The sequence below is a fragment of the Suncus etruscus genome, chromosome X (assembly GCF_024139225.1).
Source record: "Suncus etruscus isolate mSunEtr1 chromosome X, mSunEtr1.pri.cur, whole genome shotgun sequence".
In the NCBI taxonomy this organism is placed as follows: Eukaryota; Metazoa; Chordata; class Mammalia; order Eulipotyphla; family Soricidae; genus Suncus; species Suncus etruscus.
This window is the reverse complement of record NC_064868.1, coordinates 123,242,700-123,250,156: the sequence shown is the minus strand read 5'-3', so window position 1 is coordinate 123,250,156 and position 7,457 is coordinate 123,242,700. Positions and strand designations below refer to the sequence as shown.

The 7,457-nt window shown below is 38.4% G+C and overlaps 1 non-coding gene across 1 annotated transcript; it reads left to right on the top strand.

The window, feature by feature from the left end:
• The first annotated feature begins 625 nt into the window (after positions 1–625).
• LOC125999648 (small nucleolar RNA SNORA70) lies at positions 626–761 on the top strand. Its single transcript, XR_007492152.1, has one exon. It is a non-coding gene; the product is annotated as a small nucleolar RNA SNORA70 (small nucleolar RNA).
• Positions 762–7,457: the final 6,696 nt, after the last annotated feature.

The window sequence follows — 7,457 nt, the reverse complement described above, 5'->3', positions numbered from 1 at the left end:
TTTCACTAATAAATACAAGAATTACTTTGAGTGATGGCACCCAATAGGTAGGGTGTTTGCCTTGCACGTGGCTGTCCCAGAATGGACCACGGTTTGATCCCTGGTGTCCCATATGGTTCCCTGAGCCAGGAGCAATTAATGAATGCATAGCCATGAGTAACCACTGAGGGTCACTGGGTATGGCCCAAAATCCAAGAAAGAAAAAAAATTATTTTGAAGACTTAGTGAGAAAAATACATTAGTACTTAAATATCACTTCAGTTCTAATAGACATATCCTTGGAGGGAGGTTGTTTCTATTTTCCTTCTTTAATTGCTTTTCACTACTATAATTTCAAGATAAGCCTTAATATAAAAGTATGTCAGAATTACTGCTTTCAATTCTAACTCTACCACCCCTCTCTTACCCTCCATTTCCCACTAGTAACCACAATATATTTTAACAAAACCAGAAATGATATTTAGAGGCTGTTTTGGGGGGCTTATGTCTTTTCTTACTAACATTTCATGAGTGAAACAATAGTCTTTCACTTTTGTTATTAGCAGCACCTTAAACTCTATCCATTTATTCTAAAAACAAGGTTTCGTTCATTTTAGAATTACAATGCAATAAAAGCCACATATTGATGCAGTCAATTAGACCACCCTGTTCTCTGACCTGTGAGACCCGGGAAGAGATGACTGCAAACAGCAAACAGACTCCTTGGTGGTTCTGAGGCTTGTGACATGTACAAGTCCTTCAAAAGAACCCTGGAGACAGTTCTTTGCAGAAGACACTCATATAATCTCTATTACTGTTTCCAACCTTATATTCTAAATAAGTATGGAGGGCATGTCTTTAAAAAATACCTAGAGCACAGTAGCTAGAGTCCACATTGACCAAGTTGTCTTTTCATTCCACACCGAATTACAGAATAAGGGGTTTTTGGATAGATCTGGATGACAAGTTTAAGTTCCCTGAATGACCTGAGGAGAGGCTTTACCAAGTCTTTTGTTATTTTGTTTTGTTTTGGGGCCACCCCTGGTGATGCTCAGGGGTTACTCCTGGCTATGCACTTAGAAATCGCTCCTGGCTTGGGAACCACGTGGAAAGCCAGGGGATCGAACTGCTGTCCATCCTAAGCTAGTGCAGGCAAAGCAGACACCTTACTGCCTGCACCACCACTCCTGCCCCTGGTTTACCAAAATTCATGCAGATTATTTTGAAGCCAAATTGGTTAAAAATCAGCTTATTTCCATAGGATCCTGCAATACCTCCTCTTGGGACTATACCCTAAGGGGCCAAAACCAAAGTGCAGAAAAGCCCTTAGTACTCTGATGTTTACTGCAGCATTATTCACAATAGCCAGAATCTGGAAACAAGTCAAGTGCCCAAGAACAGATAAGTGAATAAGAAAACTTGAACATCTACAAAAGAGAATAATACACAGCTGGATAAGGCACTGGCCTTGCATGTGGCTGACATGGGTTTAAACCTGGTACCCCATATAGTCTATTGAGCAGATCAGGAAAGATCCCTGAACTAAAAGTCAGGAGTAAGCCAGATCACAGCTAGGTGTGTTAACCCAAAATGGAAAAATAGAAGTAGACACTTTCACAAAAACAATATATAGTTGGCCAATTAAAATATTAATAAGTATTTATCACTTATTATCAGGAAAGTACAAATAGAAATGCACCAATTAGTATGACACATATCAAACAACTGGAAAAATTGTTAGTGGGACTAAAGTAGAAAAGGGATCATTCACTGCTGATTGAAATGTCATTTGGTCCAGCCTTTATGGAAAAAATGGGTATATCTCAAAAAAATGGCACTCCCATTTGACTCAGCTGTCTAACTTTTAGGCAGCAACCCCAAACATAAAGCAATTTGGAAAAATAAGTATACATCTGTGCTCATTGAAAATCTTATCATTATAACCAGAATATTGAAGCAACTCAATATCCAACAGCAAATAAGTGGATAAATAAATTGTGGTCTATATACACAGTGGAATACTATTCAATCCAAACTAAAAAATGAACTCATACAGTTCATAGCAGCTTGGATGTAACTGGAGTATATCTTGCTGAGTGAAATAAGCCAGAGACAGAAATACAAATACAGGATGAGATGACTCATCTGTGGCACATAGAAACTAAATCAAGGATATGGACAATATTGGTAATAAACTTTTGATGCTGGAATACAGACCTTAGAATGCTTTGTTTCTGGGGGAGGGAAACCAAAAGATCATATTGACTAGAAGTAACACATGAAGAATATATGTGGGGATCTAGAAGACATGGCTAGCACAGGATATAACAGTATGTGATAAAACCACGTGTCAGAGGAATGAGCAGGTGGAGAATTGTTGAATAAGAGCGAATATAGGGATAGGTGTAGGGGTTGTTGTATTTGGTGCGGGTCATGTACAGTAACTGCATAAGTACCATAAACTTAAACACTACTGTAACCATATCTAAACTAATAAATTTAGGTTGTGGAGCAATAGCACATTGCGTAGGTCACTTGTCTTGCATGTGGCCAACCCTAGCCCCACACTGGTCCCCTGAGCTCTGCCAGTAGAGATCTCTGGGCATAGGGCTTCAGAATGGCTGAGTGGTTGAAAAATACAAACGTTTTTTCAAGGACATAAATAAAATCAGATATTTGGAGTTCTAGGGTAAAGGTACTACTAGGCAAAAGTATTAACAGAATAGTGGTTGATATTTGGTAGCTAACCATTCTGCACACTTCTATTCTACCACTCTTCTCAACTTTCCTCTTTAGGTATTTAACCTAGCTACTTTCAAGTGCTAGTTTTCGTGTTCAATGCTAAAGTCGTTCATCCATTGATACAATTATAAACTTAAGACCTTGTCATTCCAGATGTTAAGGTTGATCTTTTAGGGGCCGGGGAGATAGCATGGAGATAGGGTGTTTGCCTTGCATGCAGAAGGACTGTTTTGAATACTGGCGTCCCATATGGTCCCCTGTAACTGTCAGGAGCAATTTCTGAGCATAGAATGCCAGGAGTAAACCCTGAATGCTGCCGGGTGTGATCCAAAAACCAAAAATAATTAAATAAATAAATAAATAAATAAATAAAAGGTTGATCTTATGGCACTTCTTTTTCAAACATGCCTTATGAGTGCCCTCTAATTTAGCATACTTATCCAAGTGCCATATGGCTACCATGAATCACCAGTTAATTCTACTTCTCTTTAGTGGAAATCACGGAAATGAAGGGACATGATATGAGAGTTAGGAGCCAACGGGTTTAACAGTCAGGTGGTATGGGAAGGATAAAAGATCAGAAAGGGCCATAATCAGAAAAATAGGTTGAGAATACTGCTTTACATAACTACCTAGAAGATATCAGAATAGAAAGTTTGAAACAGATTTTTATTTATTGTTCCAGAAATCCAACTCTAAGATGTAGATTTTATTATTTGATTTTTATTATGATTTCCAAATTCTTAGTTTATCCATTACTAGCTTTACAGCTAGCGTAAGATGATAGAATATAGATTGTTCACATGAAATAAATTATAATCAGTGGTGTTTAGCTTCAAGTCAAAAGTTCTGTCTACATTTCCTTTTTTGTAACTTAAGGTCTCAGATCTGATATCAAGGTCTTTAAGCCATTTTGATTTGGCTTTTGTTCATGGCTTTAAAGGGAGGTCTGAGTTCACCTTTTTGCAAGTAGCTGATCAGTTTTCTTGTCACCAGTGTTGAAGAGGCTTTCTTTGCTCCACCTCAGAAGGAGTCCTGAACGGTCTTGAAAATCCACCTAACTTAAGCATCAGTCTCAGGATAATCAATTCTATTCCATTGATCTGAAGGCATCTCTTTATTTCAATACCATGCTGTTTTAATTAGTAATGCTTTGTAGTAGGATTAGAAATTACAGAAATTGATGACTCGCATTTCCCCAAGGATTTCTTTAGCTAATGAGTGTGGGGGGTTGCAGGGGAATTACTTCTATATGAATTTTAGTTTTCTTAGTATATGTATAGGTCTTTTACCTCTTTCATTAAGTGGATTTCAAGGTACTTGATATTGGAGGTACAACTGTGAATGGATTTTAAAAAATTCTTCCTTTTCCTTCATTATTTGTATATATGAAAGTCAGGGACTTTTGCATATTGGTTTTCTAGCCCTCACTTTACTATATAAATGTATTGCTTCTTGAAGCTTTTTGTAGAGTATTTAGAATTTTTCTTAGTATCATATCACCTGCAAAAAGTGAGAGCTTGACTTCTTCCTTTCCATTTTGGATGCCCTTGATAAGTTTTCTCATGTAATTGCTATGGCAAGAACTTCCAGTACTGTATTGAATAGAAGGGACAAGAGACAGCAACCTTCTGGTCCTCATTTCTATTTTCTCTGGATATCCTCCCCACACTGGAGGATCTAGCAGTCCATAGTAGTAAGCTTGCCACAATTAGCAAAGAGTGCAGTTAGTGTAGAGAATGGTCTACTATGAAAGTGATATTTGGAACTGACCACTCTGGACAAGAACTTGGCGCTGAAAGGGGATAAAGAGAATTGGATGACACTCCTTCATAAACAGTAGTGCAAAGTGTCACTACTGTCAGGAAAGAAAAGAGAGTGTCAGAAAAGATCAGAGAGTGAAGTAAAATGCGTGCCCTAAAACAGGCAGGGGAGAATGGGTGGGAGAGAAGAGGGTATTGGGGAGGGAGAGAGGGAAACTGTTGACATTGGTGGTGGGAAATGCCACTGGTGAAGGTTCCTGTATGTTGGATGACATTAACTCAATCACGTATAACTTCGTCTTTTAAAACCTACTACGAACAACCTTTCAGCCGCAGTATTTATTTATTTTCTATGATCAGACCTTTATTTCAACAGTTTTTCATTCTATGTACTTGTTTATAAATTCTTTTTTTCACTTTATTTGAATATCTTGATTACATAAATGATTGTGATTAGGTTTCAGTCATGTAAAGAATACCCCCTTCACCAGTGCAACATTCCTGCCACCAATGTCCCAAATCTCCCTCCATCCCACCACACCCCCACCTGTACTCCAGACAGGCTTTCCAGTTCCCTCATTCATTCACTTGATTATGGTAGTTCTCTGTGTAGTTATTTCTATAGCTGTACTCACCACTCTTTGCGGTGAGCTTCATGGAGTGAGCTGGTGTTCCAGCCCTCCTCTCATTGTCTCTGAGGATTGTTACAAAAACGACTTTTATTTTTCTTAAAACCCATAGATGAGTGAGACTATTCTGTGTCTCTCTCTCTCTCTCCTTCTGACTTATTTCACTCAGCATGATAGATTCCATGTACATCCATGTATAGGAAAATGTCATGACTTCATCTCTCCTGACGGCTGCATAATATTCCATTGTGTATATGTACCACAGTTTCTTTAGCCATTCGTCTGTTGAAGGGCATCTTGGTTGTTTCCAGAGCCTGGCTATTGTGAATAGTGCTGCAATAAATATAGGTGTGAGGAAGCGGTTTTTGTATTGTATTCTTGTGTTCTTAGGGTATATCCCTAGGAGTGGAATAGCTGGATCGAATGGGAGCTCAATTTCCAGATTTTGAAGGAACCTCCATATCCCTTTCCATAGAGGCTGTACTAGACGGCATTCCCACCAGCAGTGAATAAGAGTTACTTTCTCTCCACATCCCCTTCAGCACTGATTATTCTCGTTCTTTGTGATGTGCGCCAGTCTCTGCTGTGTGAGGTGGTATCTCATCGTTGTTTTGATTTGCATCTCCCTGATGATTAGTGATGAGGAGCATTTTTTCATGTGCCTTTTGGTCATTTGTATTTCTTTTTTTATCAGTGTCTGTTCATTTCTTCTCCCCATTTTTTGATGGGATTAGATGTTTTTTTCTTGTCAAGTTCTGTCAGTGCCCTGTACATTTTGGATATTAGCCCCTTATCTGAAGGGTGTTGGGTGAATAGTTTCTCCCACTCAGTGGGTGACTCTTGTATCCTGGGCACTATTTCTTTTGAGGTACAGAAGCTTCTCAGTTTAATGTATTCCCATCTGTTAATTTCTACTTCCACTTGTTTGGAAAATGCAGTTTCCTCCTTGAAGATGCCTTTAGTCTCAATGTCATGGAGTGTTTTACCCATGTGTTGTTCTATATACCTTATGGTATCTGGTCTGATATCAAGGTCTTTAATTCATTTGGATTTTACCTTCGTACATGATGTTAACTGGGGGTCTATGTTTGCTTTTTTGCAAGTGGCTAACCAGTTCTGCCAGCACCACTTGTTGAAGAGATTTTCCCTGCTCCACTTAGGATTTCTTGCTCCTTTGTCAAAAATTAGGTAATTGTATGTCTGGGCAATGTTCTCTGAGAATTCAAGCCTATTCCACTGATTTGAGGGTCTGTCTTTATTCCAATACCATGCTGTTTTGATAACTATTGCTTTGTAGTACAGTTTAAAGATGGGGAAAGTAATGCCTCCCATTTTCCTTTTCCCTAGGAGTACTTTAGCTATTCGAGGGTGTTTATTGTTCCAGATGAACTTCATAAGTGTTTGATCCACTTCTTTGAAGAATGTCATGGGTATTTATTATGGGATCTCATTAAATCTGTATAATGCTTTGGGAAGTATTGTCATTTTAATGATGTTAATCCTGCTAAACCATGCGTAGGGCAAGTGTTTTCATTTCCGTGTGTCCTCTCTTATTTCTTGGAGCAGGGCTTTATAGATCTTTGTATAGGTCCTTCATGTCTTTGGTCAAGTTGACTCCAAGATATTTGAGTTTGTGTGGCACTATTGTGAATGAGATTGCCTTCCTGACTTCCATCTCTTCCCTATCATTATTGGTGAATAAAAAGGCCATTGATTTCTGTAGGTTGATTTTGTAGCCTGCCACCTTGCTATATGAATCTATTGTTTCTAGAAGCTTTTTGGTAGAGTCTTTAGGGTTTTCTACATAGAGTATCATGTCATCTGCAAACAATGAGAGCTTGACTTCTTCCTTTCCTATCTGGGTTCCCTTGATATCTTTTGCTTGCCTGATCGCTATAGCAAGAACTTCCAGTACTATGTTGAAGAGGAGTGGTGAGAGCGGACAGCCTTGTCTTGAAACAGAATTTAGAGGAAAGGCTTTTATTTTTCTCCATTGAGGATAATATTTGCCATTGGCTTGTGGTAGATGGCCTTAACTAGATTGAGAAAGGTTCCTTCCATTCCCATCTTGCTGAGAGTTTTGATCAAGAATGGGTGTTGGACCTTATCAAATGCTTTCTCTGCATGTATTATTATGATCATGTGATTTTTATTTTTCTTGTTGATGTTATGTATGATGTTAATAGATTTACTGATGTTAAACCATCCTTGCATTCCTGGGATGAAACCTACTTGGTCATATTGTATGATCTTCTTAATGATGCATTGGATCCTATTTGCCAGGATTTTGTTGATGCTCTTTGCATCAGCATTCATCAGGGTTATTGGTCTGTAATTTTCTTTT